General features: G+C 37.3%; 1 protein-coding gene across 1 annotated transcript in view; it reads left to right on the forward strand.

Annotated features, from left to right (window-relative positions):
* LOC136856731 (cytosol aminopeptidase) overlaps positions 1–19,499 on the forward strand; it is a 187,581-nt gene that overhangs the window by 98,122 nt on the left and 69,960 nt on the right. The window lies entirely within an intron of this gene.

Below are 19,499 nucleotides of genomic sequence, written 5' to 3' on the forward strand. Positions count from 1 at the left end.
CATCTATAACACCCCTTTCCCCTAATGTTCAACTTAAAAAGTAGGGAAGGGTATAATTGGTGAAAATTTCACTTGTAATTTACATTAGGTTGATATGATTTACCAGCAGAAAAAGATAACATCTAGTGTCTTCAGATTCTTAAACCTATATTTTATTTTTGCAAAAAATATTAGCACACTTAGACAGTTCTCCTGCATTACTCAGCTGACGGATGACATGACTAAGTGCTTCCCAGAGATCAAGGCTGCGCAGCATTGCAATGTCATCATACGGCAGCAGCCTGAAATACAAAATGTTTTGTTCTAACATTGACTTTTATGTCCACATGTGAAGTGGGAACAGCTGAAGAAGAATGGATTGGATTTACAAAACCCTGGTGGGCACTGCAGTCAATATTTTTGGCAAAACAAGTAGCAGATTAAGAGAGAAAGAAACGCCATGGTGGAATGAAACTGTCTAAACAGCAATAAAGGAGAGGAATGAAATGAGAAAACTAAGAGATAAAGAGGTGTGGCAAAGAATGAAAAGAAGTTAGAAGAACTCAGTCAGCTATACCAAGACCTGAAGCTTAAAATGTAAAGAATCATTCCTAGTGAGAAAGAGAAAACCTGGACTGAATTTGCAGAGAAACTAGAAGAGGACAGCAAGAACACCAAGATACTGTTATATCAAGAGGTGAGAAACAAGAAAAGCAACTATGAAAGAATAAAGGCACTGAAGAAAGAAGATGGAAACATTACTTGGAATGACAAGGAGATATGAAATGGGACAATATTTTGAAAAATTATATAATGATGAAAATTTAAATATCAGACAACAGGAGACCATGGCAAAAGAAAATATTTAAAACATAGAGCCTACTATAACATGGATAGAAGTGGAAAATGCCCTAAAGAACATGAGTAAAGCCAAGGCAACAGGCTTAGATGAGGTAAGCACTGACATTTACAGAGGTGCTGGAGCAAAATTATTGCAGTGGTTGCTTAGAATCCTAAAACACCGTTTGGAAAGAAGAAAAACGTCCCAAGACTGGACTAAAAGAGTCATCATCCCCCTATTTAAGAAGGGAGACACACGGAAACCTAGCAACTACAGGGGCAGCACTCTTCTATCTCATGGACTCAAAATAATGGAACGAATCATAGAAAGATTAAGAACCATCATTGAACCACAGCTTGAAGAGGAGCAGTATGGTTTTAGAAGGAATAAAGCAACAAGAGATCTGTTATTTTCTGTAAGTATGATCATGGGGAAGCACTGGGAAAAAAGGAAAATATGTCATCTTGATTTTCATAGATATTGAGAAGGCTTATGACAATGTACAGAAATTTATAACTGTTAGGCTCTTCAATTTGCCAGAACTAACTTTGAGTAAATACATTTATAAACTACCTGAAAGAGAAAACATATGATAACAGTATTACACCTGCAAAAGAAACAGTTATCACTTGTAGAATACAGAATGTCCAGCCCCACGGTGTAGGGGGCAACGCGTACGCCTGTCACCTGGCGGCCCCGGGTTCGATTCCTGGCCGGGTCAGGGGTTGTTTAATTGTAAATGATTAATATCCCTGGCCTGAGGATTGGCTGTTTGTGCCATCCTTAATGTTCCTTTCCTCACATTCAACACTACACTTCCGTAATTCCAATTACACACAGGTTCATATCATTTGGTGCAAAGTAGGGGCCAAAGATCTCCATAGGTTGTCACACCGAACAAATAGCATTAAAAAAAAAAAAAAAAAAGAATACAGAATGGAGCACAGTTTTATCATCTTGTGAGAAAACGTCTTTGGGATAAGCATGTTCCATTAAGATCAAAATTACCGTATAATCCCCAATACCACCCACCACCGAATAAGGCCCATACACCTGAATTCTAATGACAAAATTTGGAAAAAAATAAATCACATGTTTACTTTCCAATTTTTTAAAAATTTCTGCAAATTTGTCACAAAATTGCTAATTTAAAACATTTTACAAATAATAAAAACACTAAAAATACCATAATGAGAAATAAAACTAGTGCAATGCTCAAACCAGTCACAATTCAATGCCGTCAGAACTACCAGCGGAACTTTGATCACTGTCACCTTCACATACATAATCGTCCTCACTACCATTCATAGAGTTTGAAATTTCACTCTTGAAACTTTTCCTCACCCAGTCATTGGAGATGTGATCCCATGCAGTCTGTATCAATTTGCATAGAAGTTCCACTTTGGGTCGTTTCACTCATCCAGTTGGTGTCAGTTCGTGATCGTCGGCAGACACCATCCACTCGGTGTAGAGCTGTTTCAGTGCAGCTTTGAAAACATCCAACGGCTATAGTAAAGAGGTCAGCCCTTCTTGAATTATTGCCAGATCAGTTTTTCCTTTACTTATCAAAGTCCAGAAGTGAAGTCGAGCGCTAACACTTTTGGCGGCTCGTCACTCTTGACTGGTCTGTACTGCTAGCCAATCCGTAGAACACTAACTAATCTATTCTAACACACGGAAATTTATATCCAACAGATCCCACCACTTCCAGAAGAAACCAGATAATTAAACTGCCTATTACTCATAACTACTGAGTGGAAACACACAGCCTGCTTGTACCCAGTTCCTACATTCGAAGCCGCCCACATTCCCATTCATACAAGTCGACTACTGCTGCATACGGCCTTGATTCATTTAAAAAAATTATATCTCTCAACTGTTTCCAACTTCCCACATGAACTTGAATGCATTTTTAACGTAATAAGAACTGATATCATTGTTTGTCACAGCCTGTTCATATTATACCACATACAAACACTTCCCATCCTCGACTAGTATAAAAGTAGGTATTACTCTTGCAGTCTCATCAGTATTTGTTCACCGATCGACGAGTGTCTCATTAAACTCTAGATATCATATCAAACCTCAACTTGTTTTTGGTAAGTATCATTGCATGTTCTTATATTGTAACACATTAGACACAGAGTTTTCATTGAATATGTCAGTTGTATTTGTCCAGAGCTTCGGCATCTGAATGAAATCATTTTCACTACGTCTCGTCTTAACCAACTTAATACTGTTACACTACCGTACAAATACGACTATATTTTGTTCAAATTTTAACCTCACTACGTCGAAGTACAATCTTAAAGAAACGTGTACAATGTAATATATAATCACTATATTGAAAGCTGAGCAAGAACAGACCTAGTCGTTAAGCTCCAGATCTCACTTAACTATCATGATCTGTTTAACTATCACTTAAAAAAAGTCATATAAATAAGTGAGACTATAGTCTAGTTCAAATCATCATCATCATCATCATCAATGTCCCATTCCAGTCGCCCGGGAGTGGTTTCCAGTTCAAAACACTTAGAAATTACAACGAACTGTTCTTCTCTTTCAGGTAATTCTGTGCATTATATAACATCCACCTTCTAGCAACATTATCAAATACATAAAGGCTGAGCACTTCAACGAAAATGATCCACATATTCCCTGATGTAACACACAAGCATTGTCAACATGGCACAAGCGTCTTTGTAGCCGTAACTCTCAAGTACGTAAGCAGATGCAAAAAATTCTCAAATCCCTCATCAAGATTATTTTTACTTGTCTTTTGGGATATTAGTTCTTCAACACAAATGTTTGCAAGCGTGAAGAACTGACAGCTATATTTCTTGAACCTAACAGTTTAAAAAAAAATTAACTACACCCTAACCAAGAGATACTGTGAGAAAGAAATGCTTGATTCTGGTCAATAATGATACCGAATTCAGACTAGATTCGAAGCATAGCCACCAGATCTACTGTATTTTAACTGTCATTTCAAAATAATAGCCAGATTATCATTCAGTCACTTCAATCCCCAAATTCCAAAATTAGCTATTCACCAATCGACAAATGTCACAGTTTTACATTTAAACACCCTTCCCTGTATCACATGTAAAAAAAAAATTGACAAGTTTTACAATTTACACTTAGATTTCCCTCCCTTTACATTTTTATGCCAAATGCCACCAATTCCCAAACATCCATTCCTTCAAATACAAAAATACAAATTCCAAAATCCAAATTTAAAAATTCCAAAATTCACTAAACACACATCTAATCAGGTAAAATTTCAAATTACCGAGCTCAATAGCTGCAATCGCTTAAGTGCAGCCAGTATCCAGTATTCAGGAGATAGTAGGTTCGAACCCCACTGTCGGCAGCCCTGAAAATGGTTTTCCGTGGTTTCCCATTTTCACACCAGGCAAATGTACCTTAATTAAGGCCACGGCCGCTTCCTTCCTACTCCTAGCCCTTCCCTGTCCCATCGTCACCATAAGACCTGTCTGTGTCGGTGCGACGTAAAGCAACTAGCAAATAAAAAAAATCAAATTACAAACATCTAACCCTTCAAATACCCAAAATTGCAGATTCTAAAAATTGCTCATTGCACATGCTAATTTACCTCTGTTCTTTTCCTACTACTAGCAACTATAGCATGCTTAAGGTTGGTGATTCTTAACACTTTCACTACCAGCTGCCTGAGCAGCTTGCCGCTGCTGTGTTCTACATTAGTGCATATGGAAGAAATCATTATTGAAAGAAATATTTACAAAAGACATAACATCATTTTCCACACTGTTTTATTTACACCCATACGTACATCAAATATTGGAGCCAATGAACGATAGAAAGGAGACTCGGGGTCATTGCTCCTATCTGAATTACTATTTACCCTTCCAGTGCTTTTGCTGTGTACATAATCACCAGGGTTGCGATTTTTAGGTGCGCACCTTTTTTGTTAAAGTAAATTAAATTTGTTTGGAAAGATATCACAGTGTGAAATTTTGTTTCTACTTGCAAAAAGAGGCATTTTTCATGCACCTTTTTCCCTGTTTTTTGGGACCTTTATCTCTTTTTCCTCCAATCATGCCCATAATCCCATTTTTCCTCATTATTTCTTTTTAGTTTAATTCCAGTTTATTCTATAAGATTTCTAATCAATATAAAGTATTTAACTTTCAATTATCGTCTCCTCAGCTTGCTGTGTATGTGTGAATAGTAAGCCTACCTCTTTCAGTAAACACCGTGCAGGAGTTGAAAGCACACCTGCAAGATATCGTGTATTTCCAAGGTATTTCCCCAGCGATAGTTGTTGTACGACATGGGACCTTCACAAGGTCAAAATTGCAATGAGAAAATGAAGGATACTTACCAGAAACAGTCCCACGGAAGAAGCGTGAAGGAATTAAAAAAACAAACTGGGCACAGAGGTCAGGCGAATTAGTTAAAAAATCAAGGAAGTACTGACTGTAATAAATAGACAGCAATTTCAAAATATTAAAATTTTAATTAATTAAAATTTCATTTAACTGAATTATTGAACAAGTATTTGGTACTCTTTAAAAAAAAAGATGGTCAACCAAGCTGCATTAAAGTATATAAACATTAATGTCCCCTAGAAATGAAATTAATAACTACTTGGAATTGAAACAAAACTTGAATCTCTTTTTGCGAAACCAATTAATTAATTAATTAAAACAGAGTGAAATATCAGCTTAGAACCTTTCCAGGTTATTATAGAGTAGAGAATTGTTTCTTCATGACTTTCAATGCTCTGTACGAAGTGCAAATATAAATTAACTGTCATAAGGTTCAAATCAAGCGACACTAAAAGGAAAACCAACAAGAATACACTTAATTAGGTTTTTATTCCCGAAGGTAAAATTGAATCGGTCATTTGGAAAAGGGCACATGTCCACAAAAGTAAATTTTACAGGAGAGACAAAAAAGTGAATAAATGGTGAATGAGTGAAAGTACCAAAGCCGCATTTTGGCAATGCATATAACAGGTAGAGGGCCTTTTATTCCCATAATACGAATTTCAGATTACATCCCTAAAGGACAAAAATTCAAATTTTGTTTCCTGGAGATGTGCCCTTTTACAAGGGAATGGAATGTTCTTAGAAATTAAACACCCATTTTTCATCCCTGTCTCTTTAATTTTGTTTTAAATTACATTTTATCATTACAATGTCTCCTTTTAATCAACCTGTAGCACTTAGAAATCGGAGAATTACAAAACCATCCCTAACAATGCACATAAATCGTTCTGATAAACAAAACCAGTAATATTGTTCAATACATCTTATAAGGCATTATATATTATATTTTTCACTACAGATGTTCCTACTGGCGAGAACTAACACAGCGCGCTGCGAGCGCTCGATGCGATCCATTGGAAAAGGACATGCAGTGGGATATGTGACCTTCTCGAATGGAGTGACAAATTTGTCAGATTCCGTGCTCCATACGTAGTCTTAGACGTGGTTTTTTTTTTTTTTTTCTCATGGATCAATGCGTCTACATTTCAACTACAGGAATGTGAGAAAACATGCATTTGGAAAAAAAGTGGACATGTGCCCTTTTCCAAATGACCGATTCAATTATTTTAAGACATCAGTGCAATTAAATAGAATCTCATACAGATTCAGACAACTCAAATCAAAAGCAATCACTTCATAAAAATTAAAAAAAAACAATCATGACTCAATCATCGGATCACAAATGTTCAGCTGTCAATAGAAGGCACACCCCCCCCTTGAGGTTTACAAAATGAAACCATGACGACCAGGTCACCTGACCAAGCAAAAGAAACATGGCTGCCATATACGAGCTGAATGAGCTACAAGAAACAATTTTCAGCTCATTTGGTTTACAATGTATTTTCACAAATTTTACCTCTGTTAAAGCTAATTTACAAGGAAGGTTATTGAAACTAAATGTTACTAAATAATCATCTGAAATGAGAGCCCCAAAAGAAATGCTTAACATGAGTACACGATTAACGTAGATTTTCACATTTTATAAATACTGCTAGCAAAATTGGTTAATATCAGAGTCCAATAATTTATATAACACCTTAATTTTGAGTTTCACAGTCCGAGAGGAAGAAAAATACTCATGATCAACAGCCTGTAGTCGTTACTTCAAATCATTCCCAGGGACCAACAAAAATTGAAAAACTTACGTACAATTATATTCTCAAATAAGAATAATGATGAAAAGAAAACTTCGGCCTATTGCCGGGTGGCGATTATTTCACCCAGGTTCATGTATCTTCTCCATTTCTTCTGCTTTTTCATGTAAATTCTCTTAAATTTTTGTTCAGCGACCAGGATGCGATGCTTCTTGTTCAACGTGCTAAACACAACAAAAAACAGTCAAGTCATTGTCATTTCACCATTTATTCGACAAATGACAACATAGGGAGTAGCGCATGCGGCCAGATAGCACCACAGTGCAGTCATGCGAACTCACTGGTGTCTAGCGCCCACGGCAATTGCATGTACCACCAGGAGTTCAGCAGATACCATTACAAATTAACTGTAATGCCTTTTAAGGCCCACAGAATATGATCGTGCATGTTAATGCGTTTGTGTCACAAATTTCCACTATGCTTGATAATCAAACATATATGTATTCACTCTGAAACACGTTATAAACAACGCAAAATAATTGTGTGTTCGACAAAATCTTTTTCTCTCACTTTACCACTATTAATGTAGCCCGCAATAATGCAGTTGACAATGAGTGATACTATCCCACCAGAATCACTAGCCTGCTGTTCGTGAATGTGAGTTTTTTTACTATGAGAGACGTCATCTGTTAGCATGGAGGCAGAGGCTGGTGACGCAGTGATGTCAGCAACTACACCCGCGTAGTTCCGAGAATTGCTGGGTTCTGCTTGAAGCTACTAGAAATCGCTGAGACTGCAGTTCCAGCATAATGAGAACATTCTGGTAACTGTCGCGGTGTTATAAGAGAGTGTGGACAGCAAGTGAGCGAGTGAGCGCAAGATTGAGTTGTTTGATAGTCGCATTGAGTTAACAAGTGAACTGGTGTTAGCACTTTGTTACATCACTAAACGAGTGTACTACTAAATTTTACCATGCCAAAGGTGTCCAGTGCCCAATTTATTGCTCTGGCTCAAGAATTCAAACAAGATTTCATAGACACTGATGGAATGTTATGCGATGTACTATTTGTGATTCAAGAATTTTGTTAGATGAAAAACACCAGGGAGATCGCATCAAACAACACATTTCCTGCTCTAAGCATCAAATGAAGAAGGCTCTTCAAGCAAACAAATTGCGGCAACATCTATTACGAAATGTGTTTCAACAAAGTTCTTCAAATGTAAGCTTTGGGAAAGCATTCTTTCTGATTATATTAGACATGTTTGCAAAATTAATAACTGGTTTGACAGAAGGCAGTTTGGGTTTAGGAAGGGTTATTCGACTGAAGCTCAGCTTGTAGGATTTCAGCAAGATATAGCAGATATCCTGGATTCAGGAGGCCAAATGGACAGTATTGCGATTGACCTATCTAAGGCATTTGATAGGGTAGATCATGGAAGACTGCTGGCAAAAATGAGTGCAATTGGACTTGACAAAAGAGTGACTGAATGGATGGCTATATTTCTAGAAAATAGAACTCGGAGAATTAGAGTAGGCGAAGCTTTATCTGACCCTGTAATAATTAAGAGGGAATTCCTCAAGGCAGTATTATTGGACCTTTATGTTTTCTTATATGTATCAATGATGTGTGTAAATAAGTTACAAGATTGTGAGCGGCTGCAGGGTGACCTCGATAGTGTTGTGAGATGGACGGTGGGCAATGGTATGATGATAAATGGGGTTAAAAGTCAGGTTGTGAGTTTCACAAATAGGAAAAGTCCTCTCAGTTTGATGGGGTGAAAGTTCCTTTTGGGGATCATTGTAAATACCTAGGTGCTAATATAAGAAAAGACCTTCATTGGGGTAATCACATAAATATGATTGTTAATAAAGGGTACAGATCTCTGCACATGGTTATGAGGGTATTTAGGGGTTGTAGTAAGGATGTAAAGGAGACAGCATATTTGTCTCTGGTGAAACCCCAACTAGAGTATGGTTCCAGTGTATGGGAGCCTCACCAGGATTACTTGATTCAAAAACTGGAAAAAATCCAAAGAAAAGCAGCTCGATTTGTTCTGGGTGATTTCCGACAAAAGAGTAGCATTACAAAAATGTTGCAAAGTTTGGGTTGGAAAGATTTGGGAGAAAGGAGACGAGCTGCTCGATTATGTGGTATGTTCTGAGCTGTCAGTGGAGAGATGGCGTGGGAGGACATCAGTAGACGAATAAGTTTGAGTGGTGTCTTTAAAAGTAGGAAAGATCACAATATGAAGATAAAGTTGGAATTGAAGAGGACAAATTGGGGTGAATATTCATTTATAGGAAGGGGAGTTAGGGATTGGAATAACTTACTAAGGGAAATGTTCAATAATTTTCCAATTTCTTTGCGATCATTTAGGAAAAGGCTAGGAAAACAACAGATAGGGAATCTGCCACCTGGGCAACTGCCCTAAATGCAGATCAGTAGTGATTGATTGATTGATTGATTGATTGATTGATTGATTGATTGATTGATTGATTGATTGATTGATTGATTGATTGATTGATTGATTGATTGATTGATTGATTGATTGATTGATTGATTGATTGATTGATTGATTGATTGATTGATTGATTGATTGATTGATTGATTGATTGATTGAAAGCCAAAATTTGAAGGAATTAAACATTGATTTGTGTGCAGCTCTTACACAAGCAGGAATTCCACTCAATAAGGTAAACCATCCAGCCTTCAAGGGATGTCTTGAAAAATACACAAATATGTCAATGCCCGACGAGAGTACTTTAAGAAAAAACTACGGGGAGCCTGTTTACCAAGAAACCATACAAAGAATCAAGGAGAAAGTGTATGATTGCGATGTGGGAATCATTGTGGATGAAACCATAGACTCAATGGAACGATACGTTTTGAACATTTTAGTTTTTCACTTAGCAGGGAAGAGCGTTAAGCCCATGTTGTTAAAAATATGTGAGCTGCAGAAAGCCAATGCCAGTACAGTAATGCAATCAATTATGGACTTCTGCCAAAAACTCTGGCCTACTGGTATCGAGTTTGAAAAATTTCTTCTTGTGGATACGGACCAAGCTCCATACATGGTTTCAGCTTTTAACCAATTGAAAGCTTTATTTCCTAAGTTGAAGCATGTGCCACGCTTGGTTCATTCCCTTCACAGGGTTTGTGAATCCATAAGGAACGAATATGACATTTCAAATCAGTTCATCTCTGCCCTGAAGAAGATTCTACTGAAAGCTCCGAGTCATGTTGTTGCCTACAGGGAAACCACTGGCCTGCTCCTTTCAAATTTCCCGGTCATTACTCGCTGGGGATTGTGGATTGAGTGTGCTGATATGTTGTGTGAGAATGTTGACAAAATTAGAGAGTTTGTGCTTTCTTTGGATGCAGCCGACGCAGGTGCAATTTCCAAGGCACAGCAACTTCTGTTACCGGAGAAAATACATAATTTGCAGGTAGAACTATATTGTGTCCATAGTTGTATCTGACTGCAGTTATTAAACAATTAGAATAACAAGGTCTGGAAAAGGAAAAACAATGGGATATTTTTACTTCTGTGAGGGGACAGTTAGATGGTTTTGCCAAAGACAAACTTCAGTCTAGTCTTCAGAAGAATCCAGACATTGAGGAATTCACCACATCTGTAGAGTTGCCATTCCGAGTGAATACAAGATTTGCCCCACTGGTTTCTGTGGATGTCGAAAGAAGCTTTAGCATCTACAAAGACATTCTATACCAAGCTCAATAGCTGCAGTCGCTTAAGTGCGGCCAGTATCCAGTATTCGGGAGATAGTAGGTTCGAACCCCACTGTCGGCAGCCCTGAAAATGGTTTTCCGTGGTTTCCCATTTTCACACCAGGCAAATGCTGGGGCTGTTCCTTAATTAAGGCCATGGCCGCTTCCTTCCAACTCCTAGCCCTTCCCTGTCCCATCGTCGCCATAAGACCTATCTGTGTCGGTGCGACGTAAAGCAACTAGCAAAAAAAAAAAAAGACATTCTATCTCCTAATAGAAACAGACTTACTTTTAAAAATGTAGAGATGATTAATGTCTTGAAGTACAACAGCTTCATGTTTTTTCTTTCTTTTGATGAGTGATAATTTGGTGTACTTGTTTGTATTTCAATAAACTAGAATAGAGGAAAGAGAAATTGTTGAATTAATTGAATAAACCAGCACCTTCTTGTCCCTTTTTTTTTTTTACCTTATTTGAGCACCTTTTCCCTTCCTTTTTTCATCTGAAATTTGCACCTAAAAGACCTAACCCTGAAAATCACACTCACTTTCTGATTCACTATCTGAAGCTATCATACCATTATTGTGCAAAATATCACATATATCTCCTTCTGGAACCACTCTGTTATTACTAAATTTACTCATGTTTGAAGCTTTGTATACTGCACAACTACCATCACGTGCTATTTCACTCAGTTTGACAAGCGCCAAACTTGGCCTGTAAACAATGAGTAAAAGAACACAAAGGGACGGTTGTACAGTGTTAAGAAAAGAGGATACTTGAGTCATCTACTGGAAGGAAAACAAACTTCTAAGTAGAATTCTTCTGGTCTCGAAAAACACAAGAATATCGGAACGTGCTACACTGAACAAGTGAGCTAAACGACTTTACTTTACAGAAGACGACCATACTCCTCTATGGAAGTGGAGGTGTTAATGAAATGTGTTATCCCTTGTATAGTTTAAATTACTTCTACCAATCAGTATTTAATTTGTTCTGTGTATTAGATATGAGTGAATACTTTTATTAAAACTTTTGTTAGATGTTATTTGTCAATTTCCACTTTTGTGCTTGTAATATGTATTGTCTTACTTTTATTATAAAATATGTGCATTTATTTTTTGCTTCAGTTTAACACTCCTGCTCTCCTACTGATTCCATTTACTCCTCACATCCTGCTGTCTGGACTATTGACCTTCCTACTGTAAGTCTGCCTTCATAATTTCAGTACCGTATCTTCTTTATAATTTCATCTAAATATTCCTTTAGCTTTGTTGTTGGCTAAATATGCTTGACAATTAGTGAGGCACTTCATACAATGATAAGAATGTGTCCATTATATTAAGAGACAATATTCTTAAGATATGTTTCTAAAACAAGTTAGGAAATACAGTTCCCTTGAAAACAACAAAAAATTTCAAAATATACCATGCAGGTTAACAGACAATTGAATTGGTTATTTCAGATTGTTAGAGTTAGTATTAAGCATTATCAGACATTTATGAACTGAAGAAATGTGAATTTGTTCATTGGAGAATATAAATGAAGGGCTTGGGAGCAGATAGTGCTATGTTACATCGGACTCAAACAGATATAAAGCAAGGAATTAGGAATATACTGTATACATGGCAAAATCTCAGTTTTCACCAAAATGTGGCATAGGACTATCTGGTATGCAGGCCCTTCAAGATGTTTTAATTAATATCAGAAAATAGATGGATTATTTTCTTATCAGAGTAAACAATAACAATAAACATAATTTTTACAATATTATTTCATTGAGATCATGGCAAATTTTATTGCTACTACCCAATTGTTTTCTTCAAGATTATTGCAGTAATATTTATGCTTCATTGCATTTCTAGATGTCTCATTTTTTTCCCTTGCATCCGTTCCTTCATAAAACCAAAAATGTAATAATCCCGAAAGTGTCACGCCTGGACTGTAGGCAGTGTGGCACAGAATTTTCTACACCATTTTCCCAGTTTTCTCCATGGTTAACTGAGCAGACTGAAAGTGTGCTTTATCATGTTCAAAAGTGATCTTTCTTCCAGTGCATAACAGAGCTTGTAAAACGTTTGGATATGACATAAGGAATTGAACCAAAATGCACCCCTCTGCATTCGAGAAGACAGTACACATAACTTTCCTAGCTTTCTTTTTTGTCAGCAAATTCTGAAGGTACCACTCCATACTCTGACGTTTTGTTTATGGTTCATATCATGGAGCCAACCAGTTTTTCATCATCTGTCACAATATGCAGTCAAGAATCATCTCCTTCATTTCACTATCTCTGAACAAAGTCTTGGGCGATGGATTTTCTCTAAACTTTGTGATCTATCAATAAACATGGGACCCAGCGAATATGAACTTTTTGATAGCCTAAACTTGCAAACATTTCCTGCTCTGTATTGTGTCTTACTACATGTTTTGCTGCAATTGTACCCACAGTGACAGTCTTCATTAATGCTGCAACTCTTTCTATGTTGTGTTCATTGAAGGCAATTCAATATTGATGATGATGATGATGATGATGATGATGATGATGATGTTATTGGTGTTACATCCCACAAACTACTTTTATGGTATTCTGAGATGCTGAGGTGTGGGAATTCTAGCTCACAGGAGTTATTTTACATGCTAGTAGACTTAGGCCGGTGTATTTGAGCACCTTTATTTACTAATGGATTCAGCCAGGATCGAACCCACCAATTTGAATTCAGGAGGCCAATGCTCTATGTAGGGAGTTCAAGGGCAACTGCTAGGAAGCTGATCTTGGATGCTTGTGTTTCCATCTAAAATGTTCCACCCTTCTCTTCGAGCATCCATGCACACATCTCCACATAGACACTGAAGTCTGTGATGAATTTCAGTGGCAGGAATTTTCTCTTTAACAAAGAATTCGACAGCACTTTACTTAACCCTTTGCCATTCCCTATTTAAAGACAGCTGCCCGGCCGGAATTACTGTACCATGTTTTCTGACAGAGTCATTTAAATCTCAATAGTCACAGCAGCATAAATGCCACCTTTTAAAGAAAAGTCAAATGAGTAAATATATAAATGTAATTTCTTTTGCATTTTGTTTCTAAATGATCACTGCATACATATTTGTACTCATCCTAATTTTGGATCTCCACATTTCGCTCCTGATGGTATTCGAAAAGGCACCCTGTGCTGCACAGTGGTAGATTGCACCGCTTGCATTTGAATATTGTTTGTTTGCATTTCCTAGAAACTGACCTGTTTTTCATTTGTAAGCACAAAGCACACACCTTGGCACGACCAGGTATCTTTACAAGAGAATGAAATAATTTAGGAGATGGAATGGGTAAACTTCTTTTCCTGTCCGTATATTTGTGTGACGTGAAGTTTCTGATGAGCTGTTGCACCAAATTGCATCGGAAGTTCAGCTGTCTGATTCCATGAGCTATGAGAGCTAGTCCATTACTCATATCATAAAGAATGAAATTGTTCACAATGCAAGCATTGATCACAAAATGAAAAATAAATTACCACATTTTTTTTTGACGATCGCCCAGCCCTGTATTATTCTCTTTTCTGATCACTGATTTATGACAGCACAAGTATATGCAATTTCTATTTCTTCATTGCCTTTACTGGTTTTTTGTTTCACTGTACCATCATTTACAGAATCTGAATTTGTTGACAGTATAAGAACAGTACATTTATCTGTTGCTGTTACTCCCTCATTTTGTATTTTCATACATTCTCCCCTTGTGAGTTTTAACTCTGCAGGTTTCCTGAACTGATCAGGCTACCCGTTTCTATTTACCGTCATTGTTGCACAACTCTAGGTGTTATGCATTAGCAATAATTTCAGTTTTGCAGAATTGAAAAAGTCATCAAAGTAACTGTGATGCCATTTTCCCCAGTATGGCTCTGTCAGATGCAAAACCACCTAATAATAAATTCAGGTCCCGTGTTTCTTTCTTCCCCTTGTAAATCTCGCATTTCAGAAGGTAACCATTTCTACTGTTAGCTATACCATATGCCTTGATATCCCCTTTGGTGTTTTTCCCTGGGAGATACTGTTTCAAGATAAATCTTCCCTTGAAACCTATCGTAGCTTCATCTACTGCAAGTTCCCAGCCATGTGCGTACAAAATTCTGAATTTTTTCGGTAAGTTGCAGAGCTGGTCTTACTTTGTACAGATTGTCATAATGTTCATCTTGTGGTGTTGGTCTGTTTTCATGGCTACTGAGATAGCCCAAGTTTCCTAAACCATTTCATTGTCATTGCCTGCCTTACAAATGGGCACATGCAAAGGTCTCCTAGGAAATAATCGTCAGTTTCAGGTAAAACAACTAAACGCATATAAATTTGGAACTCCTACATATGCCCTTATTTCATCAGCATTAGTATCTTGCCAGGTAGTATCAACAGTTTTAATTTTTCTTTGTAAATATTCGGCATGAATATTCATCTGCTTTCCTGTTAGCTTGTAAAATTCTCATCCCACGAATAATTTTAAAAAATATTTTGCTGAACTCCCAGAAGGTAAATCGTGTTTTGGACCAATTTATTGTTCTCCCATGTTTTCAGTTCATCAAAACAAATATTGTCACTCCGGTTATCACTAGCAACATTCATCTATAACTCTGTCCCTTAATATTCACATAATATTTGTTCATCATTTTCATGGTTTCGAAATCATTATCACTACTACATTTGTTTGAATGGGAATTGGGTGTTTGCGTTCACCCTAATACATTTCTCTTCACCCAACCACCACAGAAACATGCAATAGTGATTACATCTCTCCATATTGGAATGAGATCAGAAAGGGCATTTAGCCGTAAAACTAGTCATATCCACATGAGATGTTGACTCCAAGAAATTAGGAAGAAGACCATCAATTTTCCAAATATTTTTCCGTTATACTGAGAAGAGTTGAAATTATTTTCAGATTTGTTAGTCATATACAGGGCCAGGATTTTGATATGTCGTCTTTTAACTGGTGCATCATACACATTGCTCTAACTTATATATAACTCTGGATCATGGTCTGCTGATTACAGAAATGCATATTTATTGTCATTTTTTATCAAATTTTTTCATTTTTTACTTTTAAGTCTTTTATCAATTTTGCCTCTGTTTTGTAATTTCCAGCAATTCGTTATATTAAATTCTTGTTTTTAAATAATTTTTCTTTGTCTACATTACAATATAGTCACTTTGTATTTAAGTTAGGTAATAAATATATCTGAATGTCATCTGAGCTTTCAATAAATAAGAATACTCACACATCAAATAGTTCAGTAATCAGTTCGAAAATTGTGAAATAAAGTAACCTCCTACAGCCCTTGTGTGAACTCTTTGGAAATCCTCATCCCTAGAGAGCTACGAGACATTGCTTCTAATCTGGATGGGCTTGTGATGAGAGTGGGAGGTGTTATCACTGTATTAGGTACACACTGGGTGAGTTGGCCATGCGGTTAGGGGCGCGCAGCTGTGAGCTTGCACCCAGGAGATGGTGAGTTCGAATCCTACTGTCTGCAGCCCTGAAGAATGGTTTTCCGTGGTTTTCCATTTTCACACCAGGCAAATGACGGGGCTGTACCTTGATAAAGGCCACAGCTTCCTTCCCACTCCTAGCCCTTTCCTCTCCCATTGTCACCATAAGACCTATCTGTGTCGATGCAATGTAAAGCCAGTATTAGGTACAAATTCACATTTAAGTCAGGTTGTTGAAATTGTTACATAGGATCTCATTTGTGTAGTAACACCAACATTAACGCTGAAGTGCAAGCAAGGATAAATGCTGAATGGATGGGATGGGATGGAGGGAGGTAACGAGAGTGCTTTGTGACAAGAGAATGCCAATACGCTTGAAGTCAAAAATATACCATACAGTTGTTCCTCCAGTCACTATCTATGGAGCTGAGCGCTGGCCAGTTACGAGACAAGTAGACAACCAACTTCATGTTACCGAGATGTGTATGTTGCGTTGGTCGATGGGAATATCTCACCTTGACCACATTATAGAACGACAGTATTCAGAGGAAGAGTGGCATCGCCCCAATAAATGAGAAAATGCATCAGAGACATCTCCAGTAGTATGATCACATCATGTACGCAGCACCTCACTCCGTCACCATTACACTCTACCACCTTAAAATCAAGAGAATTCGACCAATTACAAGGCCAACAACGATGGTAGGATGTTATTAATGCTGACATAAGAGCACACCACCTACAGCATAACGATGTTTTCAATCGCAGGAAATGGCGTTTCTTGATCCATCAAGCGGGCCCTACATCAGTAGACAGATAGATGCTTAGAAGGAGGAGGAGGAGGAGAAGAAAGAAGAAGAAAGAAGAAGAAGAAGAAGAAGTGGTGTTGAGGTTACCAAGTACTAACATACATACATACACATGCTGGTTAGTTTCATTTTACACAGTACGGGTTTTATTTATTCCTGTGTGGTTCACTTCAAGTGTTAGAATGCCAAAGATAAAGCTTTAGTTTTCCATTTGGTTGTCCATTGAAGGAAAATATTTCACAATTCGGCTCATTCTACAAATGGTACCTTACTGAGAAATATATATAAAGTGAAAGGGGCATAATACAAAAGATTTACCATTCAGCACAACAAACATGAGGTATCTTGAATATCACTGAATAACATGTAGATTCTTGGTTGTTTATATTGTAAGAACTGCATTTTAGAAAAGGACTGAAATATTATTCTCTCAAATGTTTCTGTGTCGTTAATGGAATTCACTTCATTATGAGTTAGAAGTAATGTAGATAATGCACCTATTTACTACTAGCGTTTGTACCCGATCTTCCAACAGGATTTTGCAGTGGATATATATTTTATATATTTCCTATGTGAATTTAGGTGAAGTTACATGGTTCCATTCACACGTTTAATACTACATGTTAAACTGATATTTTTCTCTGAAAGAACTTGGTAGTAACGTGAAGTATGTTAAAGCTGAACAAAGTCCAGGAAGAATAAAGATGATTTTTGAATTTATAGTACGGTGCACTTTATGGTCCAAAGTTCTGCAAAACTGTCCCTGCTTCTCAGTTACATATTGTTGTTTCTCTGACTACTGGCATGGCACTGTGACTGAAGACTCATGAAACCCTTTGTTGATGATACCTCCATTATTATGTGCTCTATCAAAAAGGCATAAAATGACTCTCTTATTTTTCCCCTTAACCCATCTTAAAGTGACATGCAGCAAGTGTTCCACGGGACTTAGACTAAAAATCCAATTTTCGTATGCATCTCCATTATTATCCATCGTACAATAAATATGTACATGGCATAAGTGAACAGAAATTACATATTCTTGAACATTTGTTATGTACAAATTTTGATAGACCTAATATTAACAAAAATATTTCAGAATATTCCTACAAAACACAACTCTATGGGATGACCCTGACATTATATGCACCTGATAACACAATTGTGAATCAGTAGATTCTAAATACGGAGTTTGGTTGAATTGCGTCCTGTTTTAAGAACATAAACAGATAGATAATATCGCAGATGTATTTTCCATGACTGTTATTTTCTCAAAAATTGTATAACTAAACATAACCTCTGAATTATTATCTGCTTCTCAAAAGACGCTCAACAGACACTTGAAGTGCACCTGTGCAATTATTTGAAAAAATGTAGTGTAATAATATTGGTTTGTTATGTTTCTGTTTCCTTATTGGTTGTTCCCCTCCTGTTCCATCCCCTTCCCTTTTTAAACACAGTGTTGGTGGCTGGCTGCGTCCATTGGCTCATTTAAATGTCAGAGAATTAACTTGTCTTAATAGGGGTTATTTTCAGACCCTCGGCTGCTGGGCTGCAAGCATAGGAGTGTATGTTGAATAAAAGGTTGATGACTGTGGCAGCGAATGGCCGCGTGAATCGGTAAGTGATCGTGATAGCTGTGTGTGTGCGGGGCCCGCAGCCCATTATGCTCCTTTGTACTGATTATCAGTATGGCTTTATTATTTTAACTTCGGGTAAGGGGAGATAAAGAGGAAGAGCTAGGAGATTATAAAGTGTACTTGACGGGTGCTAAAAAGGGAAAGGCAGAGCCTGGGGTAGGGCTGTTCATCACAAATACTATTGCACGCAACATAGTTTCTGTTGGGCACGTAAATGAGTGAATGATGTGGGTAGATTTGGCAGCTGGAGGAATTAAGACAAGAATTGTCTCAGTGTATTCACCATGTAAGGGTGCAGATGAGAATGAAATTGACAAGTTTTATGAAGCATTGAGTAACATCATAGTCAGGGTCAACAGCAAGGATAGTATAATGCTAATGGGCGATTTCAATGCAAGAGTCGGAAATAGAACTGAAGGATATGAAAGGGTGATTGGTAAATGTGGGGAAGATACAGAAGCTGATGGGGATGTGTGCTGGACTTCTGTGCTAGTATGGGCTTAGCTGTTAGGAATACATTCTTCAAGCATAAGGCTATTCACTGCTACACATCGGAGGCTAGGGGTACCAGATCCATAATAGACTGTATCTTAACCGACTTCGAATTCAGGAAATCTGTTAGGAATGTACGAGTTTTTCGGGGATTTTTTGATGAAACAGACCACTATCTGATCTGTAGTGAACTAAGAGTCTCTAGACCTAGGATAGAGAAAGTGAAACCTGTCTGTAAACAAATAAGGATAGAAAATCTCCAGGACAAGGAAATTAGGCAGAAGTACATGGATATAATTAGTAGAAAATTCCAAACAGTGGACAGTAAGCAGGTTCAGGATGTAGAAAGAGAATGGATGGTATACAGGGATGCTGTAGTAGCAACAGCAAGGGCATGCCTAG

The sequence above is a fragment of the Anabrus simplex genome, chromosome 1 (genome assembly GCF_040414725.1).
Source record: "Anabrus simplex isolate iqAnaSimp1 chromosome 1, ASM4041472v1, whole genome shotgun sequence".
In the NCBI taxonomy this organism is placed as follows: domain Eukaryota; kingdom Metazoa; phylum Arthropoda; class Insecta; order Orthoptera; family Tettigoniidae; genus Anabrus; species Anabrus simplex.